Raw genomic sequence first — 12,448 nt, 5'->3', positions numbered from 1 at the left:
GGTGTGGAGGGCTGAACTCAGGGGTTTGTTATTCATACAGCTCTTTCATGGAGGAGAGGATCCCCTCCTGCGCGAGTGTGTGTGTGTGTGTGTGTGTGTGTGTGTCGCGACACAAATGATTTCCCCCGAGGGCTTTCGTTAGAGAGAAAGAGATAGACAGAAAGTACGAAAGAAAAAGAGGGAAAGAGAGAGACCCCCGCTGTGACTCCATTTTGCCCCGTAGCAGAAGCCGCTGGAGAAAGTGAAATCACCGCAGGAATCCCCCGGCAACAACAACACAAGGCCTCCCAGGTAGCTTTTGACCAACTAAAAGGACTCTTTGTTGCTGCTGCCTCGTCCTTGCCATGCATCACCTTTGGACAAAACTTTGTTTTTAATCACGAGCGGGACCGTGTAGGTTCCCCGCTGTTAAAGCTTTTATCCAGAGAGTCAACTTCAGGAGGCAGAGTAAAACAGCGTCGACTCAAATTCTTCAAGTTTCTAATTTTTTACCTTTTTTAGTTATGTGAAAGTCAAGGCTGTTACACTCTGAAATGTATTTTTCATTGATGGCACCTTGGAATTATTTCTGCTCACTATGTGGAGCGTTAAAGTTTTGCCAAGCCCTCTTGAAAGTAGTCCAAGATGGCTGCCAGGGATAAACTTCATCCCTTTCATGTAGGCTACCTTCAACTGCATTGCCGGGGGCAACATCCCTCCTATTTCCCCTTTCCCCTTATTACTTTCTCACTGTTGTTCAGTCTGTCATCTGTTTCTCTTTCTTTTTAATTCTTTTGTTTATTCATTCATTGCTTCTCGCTGTCTCTCTTGGTCTCAGGATGTCTCTTAGTTTTCCTTTTTGTCTTGTCTACCTTGCACAGCTTTCTTTTTCCAAACCGTTTTCATGCTTCTTCCTGCAGCTCTCCCTCCTCCCTGTTCCTGCAGAGGCTGAAGGTACACCACACCTTCTCTCTCAAATCTCCAAAACTTTCAAGGCCTTCTTGTTTTCCTCTTCTCCACTCACTCACCACATAAAAAAACACAGCCTGTCAGTTCATCTCGTGACAACAGGGCCGGCGACGGTGGGGAGTGTCGCTATGAGAGGGCCGGCTGAACTGCCTGTGCTGCTGGATAAAGAAGAGAAAGAGGGACACGCACAGACGGAGAGGTGAGGAGGAGGAGACGAGAAATCTTCTCCTCGGAGCGGGACAGAAAGCTGTCATTACCTCGACATCTACAACGCCGCCCCCAAACACACTCCACACACCTCCAGCGGTCACTCTGGCACAGACGGAGAGGTTGTTGAGGTAGGAGGCCGAGGACATTTAGGACAGGGCGGAGTGGAAAAGAGAGGGAGAGAGACAAAGACTGGAGAGGAACTGCCAGGCAGAAAGACCGTTTTCTGTTTCTTTATCAGAATATTGAATGAGTGTGTGTGTGTGTGTGTGTGTCCAGCTCTGGTGCAGTCCACTAACACTGCCCACGGCTAAAAGTTGACCATTTAGCCCGAGGACGCTGGGGCCAGTTGGGGGGAGCCTTGTGTTGCGTGTGTTTGTGGGTGTATCGGCTGAAACTAGTTCACCGGGAGCCATGGCGACACCTTTGTTCCGAACAGGCACTTGACGACGTCTGTGTGACTCTCTTCCTATTGGCCGGGGTCTTTCGGAGCCTCTCACTGCCCTGCAATTACTTAACCAGTAAGTGCTGAGATCTGTGGTGTCGAGGAACGATTGTCCCGAAGACTTTCCCACACGTTGATCACGTTTAGGCCGTGCGGGCAGGAAGGAAATCAAAAGCCACTCAAATCTTAGCTTGGCATTTATTTTGGGTGCTGAGATGAACCAAACTATTACACAAAGATAAGCATCTCTTTGGAAATAGAGGGTGACTTTACTTTATGACGACAGTCTTTTTTAGGAGCCGCACTGACCCCAATCCTCTGATTTATTGATGTTGGTCAAACAGTCACATTGTGTTTGAATCAGGAGCAACTTACAAAGAAATCCAGGTAAGCCGAGCAGTGTGTTCAAAAACAAATCTTCTTATAATTGGCTTCATGTTGTATTTGCTTCACAAAACCTGGGATAATTAAATGGGTGTACTCGTCAGACTAATAGAGTGGGCTTCCGACTAAATACAAAGGTAGCGTGCTCAATAGACAGCTTGAAAGCAGCTGAATGGAAAACAAAGTCCTTAACACTTTTGCAGCACGGTTTTATGATTTCAAAAGTCAATGTTACGCTAAAGCCTTTTTGTTTATGTGAGCTGATGAGAAAAAATGAATCCCGGAGGTTAATTTATCTTTTCTAAAACCATAAGTGCTGCGCCGCTAAAAGCAATGAAGCAATGCTGTGCAAAACAACCTAAAGGTAATGGAAGTGTAATGACAGCAGACTAGTTAAGAACATGGGGTATTTCCAAGTGAGACGTCACATCAAATCCACTTTGAAAAGGTACTGAATCCAAGACTGTTATATGTTGGTTTATTAGACAACTATCCAACAAGGTTTCACGATGTCCTTTATATGGGCTTCAACTAGTTTGTTTCTTGCCTCAGCTTTAGTAGAATATGTACAGTATATACCAGTGGTTGCACAAAAGTCTCTTTACTTTTTCAGACGTTCTTTTTTTCTTGTACATTTACGTATAAGTGGAATTCTTCTGGCGTTCGAATAAAAACAATCTGAGAAGGAAGAATCACTCTTCCGCCTTTACAACACAATATGTATTCGGGTCGTATACATAGAGGCACTAGGCATAAGTGTTTTCGGTGGTCACACGCCAGAATGGTTAGAAACCACTGGTACATACTCTGCATTTAAAAGAACAACAACAAACCTCCCATCAGTCTTTTGAGTTTTCAGCCCTTTCCAAGCTGTTTCCGACTGGTTCGAACATGCAGTAATACAAATACATACAGTATGCTGTTTTGAAAAGTACCACAAATATGTATTATACTCAGCTAGACTCACTGATAACTTAAACAGTATACTTTCTTATTGAGACTGTGCTCTAGCTGCTGCTCAGTGATAAAAATAAACATCCAGAGATGCCCCCCCCCCCCATCTCCACTATCAGGTTGCGAGCACATCTTTATAAATAAACAGTTAACTGGACACTTGCGTGCTTTAGCCGCCTCTCTTCCTCTGTGGGGGATTGAATGGGGCTTGGACGAGGAAGTGGGGGAGAGGGCGGAGGAGAGATGATGGCCGTGGGGGAGTAACAGAGGAAGGGGCTGGAGATTTGGGGATGAGACACAAGGCTAAAAGGAGAGAGAGAATGGGAGATCCGAGACATGATCACTTGTTATCAGTTACATAGCACAATGTGAAAACTGCTCTGTGAAATCTATAGTTAGCAAAGTGCAGATGCATTTCCTATTTTGTGTTAATAACAGGGAGGATGCCGCGCCCCGTTCATCCTCCGACTGCCTCGTGTCCAAAGATAGCTGAAGTGCGTTTTATGCCTCGTTACCCTCCAACATTTACAGCTTACAGAATGTCTTGACAATTGGCAGCAGTGATACCATAGCCTTTTCATCGTGGGGTAATAATCTGTACTGGCTCTGGTGCGCTACTCTCTATCTCTGAATGATACGAAACAATAATCATTCAAATGATTAGTTCATTAATCATTTAGCCTATCAACTGAAAATGAACAATCAACAACAGTTTTAATTAGTTTTTAATCATTTAAGTCATTATCAAGCAAAATGTCAAACGTTTTCTGTTTTGACTCTTTGAAATGTCAGGAGCTGCTGTTTTGTATCATGTAAATTGATATAAATGGATATATATTGGTCAGGTCATTTCAGAAAACTTGTAATACGCATTTTTCAATGTTTTCTGACTAAGCTGCTGAGATATCTGAAGCACCAACAAAAAGCTCAAATTACCTCCAGAGCCTGTGATCTTTCACTACAGACTATACCCCCATAACACCCGTCACCTCCCCGAGTCTGCGCTCTTTCTGTTCCTTTTTTTGTTTGGGTGGGGGGATGAAGAAGACATCCTGGGTGGTATCATGAGATGTGAGAGACACATTAATGGAGGATGGGGTGAGGAGGAGGGAGGTAAAATTCCTGGAAAGACTTTGATTGCTTCCCATGGGGGAGAAAAAAAAAGCTGCACCCAAGGTAGGAGGGAATTCAGGTATCACACACACACACACACACACACACACACACACACACACACACACACACACACACACACACACACAGTTTCCGACTCAACAAGGTGAGTACGCTATATGGATTTTGCATTTACTCAGCAGAAGGTAAGCAGCACGGAGTCCAACAACCTAGAAAGCTGTAGCGAGCTGTAGAGCACCCGAAAGACCAAAGACCAGGGACACACAGACACTGGGAGGACAAACCATCCTAACACTAAATTCATTATTGGTTTAGTAAACGTTAATATATTACACACGTTATATATGCTTGACAAAACCCCTAAAATACTATATTAATTGTTCATTTACTGCTTTCAGCCTCTGACATCTGAAGACATCCCCTTGGACTGTGGGAAACTGTGAGGGACATTCTCCACCGCCGGACACTTTATAGACCAACTGATCGATTAACTGATTGAAAATAAGAGGCAGATTAATCCATGATGAAAATAATTGTTAATTGCAGCCCTAATACTAACATATGCAGGTCAAAAATTGGATTGGTTGTCTAATTTTCACGTCGTTACGTTACGTTACGTTAACAAAAGCTTGAAAAAGAAAGAACTCATTTCGTAGTAATTTATGAATTTGTTGTAAACATGAAGGTCTGAAAATCTGGTTAAGTCATGTGAACTAGTATTTATTTTTCGCACTTCTTGCAGTATCAGTGAGCAATGTTCACTGTGGATCTGATTTCTATACACTTGCGGTGGCTTGTAAGCCCGTTTGGTCCACGCATATTTGTCTGCACGGCACAATAACAAAAGATCATCATTATCAATTGTTACGGTCGGACAGCAATGATAAAGTTTTTAAATAATAAAGCACTGCAACTACTAACTTTATTACCCATGTTACCCACTTTCAACAGCTTCCATACACAAATACACAAGTAGCACAGTGTAATGGCCCTTTCAGACACAAGGCGACAACAGCACCGCTGCGCTCTGGACCCCGTTACTGCCAACGGCCTGTGCCGCGCCACGACGGCTTTGTGCCGCGCCACGACGGCTTTGTGCCGCGCCACGACGGCTTTGTGCCGCGTCGAGCAAAGCGTGTGCGAACTTTGCAAAACGGAGGAAAAGCTAATATTACGTGTGTCTGAATTCCCCGTTGCAGAACAAGTCTACGCTTGTATCGAGACCTCGGGGGGAAAGCCCAAACACGTTTCCAACCAAGGTGGCATATCAGGTGTGTTTAAACAGGTCGCTTATAGGTGGGCAATATGTGATAAACATAGCTTAGGTTTGTTATATGGTTATGTTATATGGCACGGGACTGATGCATCTTTGCTACAAAATGGCGTAGTCCCGCTAGAAGTTTTGAAAACTCTGTCCTCGGCGACTTCCCCGAACACCTAATCAGATGTGCGCTGAAACCCCGGTGGCAAGCTGGTGGCTCAAATGGCTTCCTGTCTGGAAGGGCCTTAACAGTCTAAAACTGTGAGGAAATTCACTGGAATGAGGACACAGAAACGCCACTGAGCGGCCAATTACAGGAAAGAAATTCCCCCAATGGTAGCAAATCAGAGAGATCTTGTCAAGGACGAAACATTGGCACTTCAGTGGCACTTTAAAGTCCACTCTTCTGTTATTCCCTGCTTCAATCTCCATTCACTCCACATTCTCTCGCTTTCTTCCTCCCTCTCACCTCCTGTCACCTTTCAATCCCCCAAAGTCACAGCTGATGCCTCTATTATTGGCACAGACAGGACGAGAGCGGCCTGAGAAACAGGAGGGAGGGGGAGGGGGAGAGAGTTTCTAAAATCAGACATTCCTGAGGAAGCTCCCAGACTGACAGGTGACACTGACGCGTGCAGGACGCAAGCATTACACACACACACACACACACACACACACTCCTGCAAATCTGCATGCTAATGAAGCAAATTGACCAAACACAAAATATATTTTTTGGCAGAGCCGCAGTGCCTCTGCATTATGAGCAGTGGATAGATTATTTGCATTGCAGCCATGGAGCAGAACTCCGGATTACAATACGGTTTACCTTTACAATAAGATTTAGATATTTAGCGCGGAGATTAGGCACATTTGAGGTATTTAGCCGGCTCTCTCATCCTGAGTGGTTTGCAATGTGTAAATAGCAGAGTGGGATTATGCTTCCGGTGTGAGGATATAAGAAGTCTGCATTGTTCTTTCATGGTGTGTGTGGGAGAGAGAGGGAGAGAGAGAGGATGCGTGTCTTTGTGATCATTTAGAAGTCATTACTGGCTACTTGTGGATGAATTTCAGAACAGCAGCATCGGGGCGTAAAACTGTTCAACTGTGACCTCGACGACTGAACAATCTGCGAGAACCCATGCTAACTTAAAAAAGTTCAATATATTCAAAGGAATCCGAATTCCTCATAATTACATTTGCAATTCACTCGGCCGCAGTCGGAACAAGACCAGATCCAGCTACAGTACAGTCCACGCCCAGAAACGCAAATCCACCATCCGGTCTGGGGCCGGTACGCTGTTAGCTGCTACCAAGGCAGGCGGATGGGCCATATGTGTGAACATAAGGCAGCGAGGACAGGGTCTGTGGGGCTCGCCAACACTGAACCAGCTCAGCCTGAAACGCTCCCAACGACCCGGTGAATTATAAACCATGTTCAGAGAGGGGGGGAGGAGGGGAGGAGGAGGGGAGGAGGAGGAGGAGGAGGAGGGGAGGGGAGAGGAGAGGAGGGGAGAGAGGAGGAGGAGGAGGAGGAGGAGGAGAGGGGAGAGGAGAGGAGGAGGAGAGGAGGGGGAGGAGAGGAGGGGGGGAGGAGGAGGGGAGGAGGGGAGGAGAGGAGGAGAGGAGAGGAGGGGGAGGAGGAGAGGAGGGGGGAGGAGGAGGAGAGAGAGAGAGGAGGGGAGAGGAGGGGAGAGGAGGGAGGGGAGGGAGAGGAGGAGAGGGAGAGGAGAGGGAGGGAGAGGAGGGGGAGAGGAGAGGAGGGGAGGGAGAGAGGAGAGGAGGGGAGAGGAGGGGAGAGAGGAGGAGGGGGAGAGGAGAGGAGGAGAGGAGAGGAGGGAGGGGAGGAGAGGAGAGGAGAGGAGGGGAGGGAGAGGAGAGGAGGGAGAGGAGAGGAGGAGGAGGAGGAGAGGAGGAGGAGAGGGAGGAGGAGAGAGGGGAGGAGGAGGAGGGGAGGGAGAGGAGGGAGGAGAGGAGGAGGAGAGGAGAGGAGGGGGAGGAGAGAGAGAGGGGAGGAGGAGAGAGGAGGAGGAGAGGGGAGGAGGAGGAGGAGGGGAGGGAGGGGGAGAGGAGGGAGAGGAGAGAGGAGAGGAGGAGAGAGAGAGGAGAGAGGAGGGGGAGGAGGAGGGGAGGAGAGAGAGGAGAGGTGAGGAGGAGAAGAGAACAGATTACAGAGAGTCTAATGAAATGATAATTTCATGTTAAGTGGAACTCCATTTTCTCTCACACTTTGTGAGCTGAGAAAAACATCCACGCACCGCTCCAACGAGTTCTGAATCCAACGCAAATTAACAACTTATTAATTCCACAAAAAAAAAAAAAAATCAAATCAAATCAAATCAAATCTTGACTCATGACACAGAAGAGATCAGAACAAAAGAGTCAGGACTAGAACAACAAACATGGACGCTACGGAGGTGAAAAGAAACCCTGCCTTAAAAACACAGAATCCTGAGAAATTATGAAAACAACAACTACAAATCCAGCTGACAGAAATAACGGCTCCCGGGGGACCGTCCCGGCCGCTCCTCGGTCGCACCGCCTTTGATATAGGAGTCGCTAAAACCTGCGTGTGACAGACAGCTGGAAGCAGATGTGAACCTGCCTCATAAAACACAGAGTTCTGGGAAAAACCAGAGCAGCGGAAAAACACGACAGAAGGACAAGAAAACACCAAACGTCCCCTCGCGCCAGACTCCTGGGTGGGGTTCGTTCGGGGCTCAGATGTTAAATGTGACCTATCTCGAAACTAATACCACACATCGGGGTGTAACATCCACTTTGGGAAGTGCAGATGTCCGTTCCCGCCGGATGCCGGGAGGCACAGATGTATGTGCATATGTATCCGAAATCTGAGCCCGTGAAAAAGGGGACGGCGACACGATTCACGGCTGCCGTGAAATTAATGTGCGATTCACGGGGGTTTCTAATGGAACGCCAAGCCAAAAAAAAATAAAAAATCACATAATCATAACACAAATTACATTCGTTGTTTGCGTTTTATGACTTATTTCCAGTGTCATCGGTTCCATTCTGCTTCAGTAAAGGTATGCTAGCAAAAAAAGGCTGAAGAAGACCGAACCCGAACTAAGGAATGCAGCAGAGGATCGTCCGGGGAAAGTGACGGAAGGCCCGCGGTCCAGGCGTGGATGCCCTTCTGAACTCCAGATGTACACGGCACGGCAGGGAAACTGCGACCTGGCAAACTGTAGGTGGGGCGGCTTTTCCGGACCTCCCAGCGTTCCCAAAACACCCCGGGAAGCTTTGTATTCTAGAGTTACACAGGCGACCTGCGGCGACCGGGACGCCTTTTATTATCTCCAAAAACAAGATCTTTATCTACCAAATAATCTTTTCATCGAAAACAAGATTGTTTTACTACAAAAGGACCGTCCACCGGCTAGTTAGCGAGGCACAGAGACATTCAAAATATCCTCCTCTTTGTTGTTTCAACTGTGATATTCGAAAAGAAATCAAACCAAAAAATGAACTTCCGCCGAGATGAAAGCAACAACAACAACAACATCCTGCCGTTTGAAAATATTGTTCATATTGATGTGTAAGTTTTAGTTTCCTGCCGGTGTAATGCGTTTGCAAAGCCTTTTGTCCCCCACGGCGCTCAGCGTGCTTTAAGTTCCTTGAAATGAGGATTTAATTTGAGGCGAAGCAAAAAAAATAAATAAATAAAATGAAAATGAAACCAGCGGGGCAGAATCATGGGAATTGCAGTTCTTTTGCAAACGCAGCCAAACACACGTCCACTTTGATTAGAGTTGTGTTTTGGAACGTCGAAGCATCAGCGCTTTCGCTCGCTCGCTTATAAGGCTCATAGGCTTTCGAGAGAGAGAGAGAGAGAGAGAGAGAGAGAGAGAGAGAGAGAGAGAGAGAGAGAGAGAGAGAGAGAGAGAGAGAGAGAGAGAGAGAGAGAGAGAGACAGAGAGAGAGACAGAGAGAGACAGAGAGAGAGAGACAGAGAGAGAGAGACAGAGAGAGACAGAGAGAGACAGAGAGAGAGAGAGAGAGAGAGAGAGAGAGAGAGAGAGAGAGAGAGAGAGACAGAGAGAGAGAGAGACAGAGAGAGACAGAGAGAGAGAGAGAGAGAGAGAGAGAGAGAGAGAGAGAGAGAGAGAGAGAGAGAGAGAGAGAGAGAGAGAGAGAGAGACAGAGAGAGAGAGACAGAGAGAGACAGAGAGAGAGAGACAGAGAGAGAGAGAGAGAGAGAGAGAGAGAGAGAGAGAGAGAGAGAGAGAGAGAGAGAGAGAGAGAGAGAGAGAGAGAGAGAGAGAGAGAGAGAGAGAGAGAGAGAGAGAGAGAGAGAGAGAGAGAGAGAGAGAGAGAGAGAGAGAGAGAGAGAGAGAGAGAGAGAGAGAGAGAGAGAGAGAGGGAGAGAGAGAGACAGAGAGAGAGAGACAGAGAGAGACAGAGAGAGAGAGAGAGAGAGAGAGAGAGAGAGAGAGAGAGAGAGAGAGAGAGAGAGAGAGAGAGAGAGAGAGAGAGAGACAGAGAGAGAGAGAGACAGAGAGAGACAGAGAGAGAGAGAGAGAGAGAGAGACAGAGAGAGAGAGAGAGAGAGAGAGAGAGAGAGAGAGAGAGAGAGAGAGAGAGAGAGAGAGAGAGAGAGAGAGAGAGAGAGAGAGAGAGAGAGAGAGAGAGAGGGAGAGAGAGACAGAGAGAGAGAGACAGAGAGAGACAGAGAGAGAGAGACAGAGAGAGACAGAGAGAGAGAGAGAGAGAGAGAGAGAGAGAGAGAGAGAGAGAGAGAGAGAGAGAGAGAGAGAGAGAGAGAGAGAGAGAGAGAGAGAGAGGGAGAGAGAGAGAGGCTGTATGTGTGTGAAGGCTAACAGCTCATAAGGGGAAAGTGCCGTGATGCTTTGTGCATCTCAGTAGGCTAATTATAACACTGCAACCGCTGCAAAAATGAAACATGAAAGAATTAACAATCACGAAGAGAGAGATGGAGAGAGATGGAGAGAGAGATGGAGTGACGGGAAAGAGACGGAGAGAAATAGGAAAAGCGAGAGAAAAAACAGAGGAGGAGGAGGAAATACAATTATTGTTAAAGAATGTGTAGGTAGCAGGAGTAATTACATTTCACTCCAATTAGACTGCTGAAGTTGTGTTTTCTCTCTCTCTCTCTCTTTGTGTGTGTGTTGGTGTGTGTGTGTGTGTTGGTGTGTGTGTTGGTGTGTGTGTGTGTGTGTGTGTGTGTGTTGGTGTGTGTGTGTGTGTGTGTGTCTGTCTTGCTAACTCCTCAATCTGTTTCTTATGTGATAGCAGCCAAGTGCTTTAGATAAAAACACTAAGGACTGAAACACGTTTTTTTTTTTTTTTTTTTTTTTTTTTTTTTAACCAACAGAGTGAGGACATTTTTGGAAAGTGGGGACATTTTGGCCGGTCCTCACAACTTCAAAGGGCCGTTTGAAGGTTGAGACTTGGTTTTAAGGGTTAGCTTAGCGTTAGGTTATGTTGAGGGTGAGGGGGAGGGAATGCATTATGTCAATGGCGGCCCTCGCAAAGCTAGAAGTACAAGGATGTGTGTGTGTGTGTGTGGCCTAGTCCTACTGGGACCACCAGCTAAAACTTGAGACACACTGACAGCTGGGGTCAGCTGGTCGTGTGTGTGTGTGTGTGTGTTTGAATGAGTGTGTGTGTGGTGTGAGACGGACAGCTGGGGGACAGTTGCAAGTGTGACAGAAAACGACAGCCGGGCAACACGAGACCTTCTATATGCTCCACCACACACACACACACACACACACACACACACACACACACACACACACACACACACACACACACGCCCTTACACAGCACTGCAGACTTGCTAATCTGTGCCCTTTAATCCGAGGGTGCGCTTCAAGCCATGAACTTTCCCTCCCAGGTGTCGTCCAATTCCCTCCAAATGTGCCCTGCTTCCCTTCGCTCCGACAGCTCTGATGGGGGTAAATAACCTGACAGGGGCTATTTTTAGACTCCGACTTAAATACAGTCAGTGGTTAAAGACAGTCGTGGTGAAGTAAAACTCTCTCTCCTGTGTCGGAGTTCACACGAGAAAGTCATTTAAAAAAAAAAAAAGAAGAAGCTACATTGTTTTGGACAAATCGTCTGACCTTCCCTCATCATTTCACAGCTATTTTTGAGTCAGCTGATGCACTTCATTTTTATATTATGAATCGTTTTAGAAGAGTAGGTGTTTACAAAATGGGGATAGGCGTCTCATTTGAGATTAAACAGTTAAACTCAGTGCCGCATATTCATCAAAAGTATCCGTTAACGTTTCCATCCCAAATGTCATAAAGACTGCTATGTATTTGACAGATGAATGCATTCTAGACTATTTCAGATTTCAGAGTAGCTATGAACTCTTTATTTGCTGAATCCTTTGGATGGAGATGTTTGCTGGATGTAAAACACTTTTTCCTTCACAGATTCTTTAAATTAGTTTCCCCTCGTTAAAAACGGTGATGTCTGATGGTTCACTTGACCGATCACTCGAGCTTTTGGCAAACAGACGGAAGCCTCGTCAGCACAGCGGCACAGCTGGCAGACGGACATCTAAAAGACTTCACACATTGAGATGCCATGACCACATATGTGATTTAACAACAGTTTAACATATTTAACAGGAAGGGGGCGATTTTGTGAGACTTCTTCCTTTTTGGTTCTAAACAAGATGGGATTGCAAATATATTCTGGGCTTACAAACCCAAAAACCGGCAGCTGAGCCCTTTTCCAGGAGCCTCAGGTGTTCTGAGTTGGATTTAGCTCTCTGCCGGCCCTGGCGAGCTCCATTTAGCTCCATAATGCAAACGCATCTCTCGTCTCCTCTAAGATAAACAGGACTAATCCGGGTCGGCCATGTGCAGGTACAGTTCTGATAATACAGTTCAGACTGCAGTGACCTGGATGCCGCGACAACCACAAGCGACGGCGCCTGCATGCACTCGTTTGTATGTGTGCACTGTTGGTTTTCTTGAGTAAATCCTTGCTCGCCGCCCGCCCCTTCACGTTACGTCTGGTGACATGTATCTGTGTGTTGTGTGTGCCAGTGTAGGTCTATGGATTTGTGTCCCTGAGTGTGTGTGTCTGTGTGATGACTTTGCAGCGATAGCCATCTC

The 12,448-nt window shown here is 46.6% G+C and overlaps 1 protein-coding gene across 4 annotated transcripts in view; it reads right to left on the bottom strand.

Annotated features, from left to right (window-relative positions):
- dag1 (dystroglycan 1) overlaps nucleotides 1-12,448 on the bottom strand; it is a 50,393-nt gene that overhangs the window by 22,400 nt on the left and 15,545 nt on the right. Inside the window, exon 1 of one of the 4 annotated variants that reach the window (XM_044219770.1) lies at nucleotides 1,008-1,183. The exons of the other annotated variants lie outside the window; for them this stretch is intronic. The gene's annotated coding sequence lies outside the window, so the exon portion shown is untranslated. Of the gene's footprint in view, nucleotides 1-1,007; nucleotides 1,184-12,448 lie in introns of those variants that run through there. 4 annotated transcript variants of the gene reach the window in all.

This window comes from Siniperca chuatsi, linkage group LG2 (assembly GCF_020085105.1).
Source record: "Siniperca chuatsi isolate FFG_IHB_CAS linkage group LG2, ASM2008510v1, whole genome shotgun sequence".
Taxonomy (NCBI): Eukaryota; Metazoa; Chordata; class Actinopteri; order Centrarchiformes; family Sinipercidae; genus Siniperca; species Siniperca chuatsi.
Note: the sequence above shows the minus strand (reverse complement) of the source record. Positions and strands in the feature narration are given on the sequence as shown.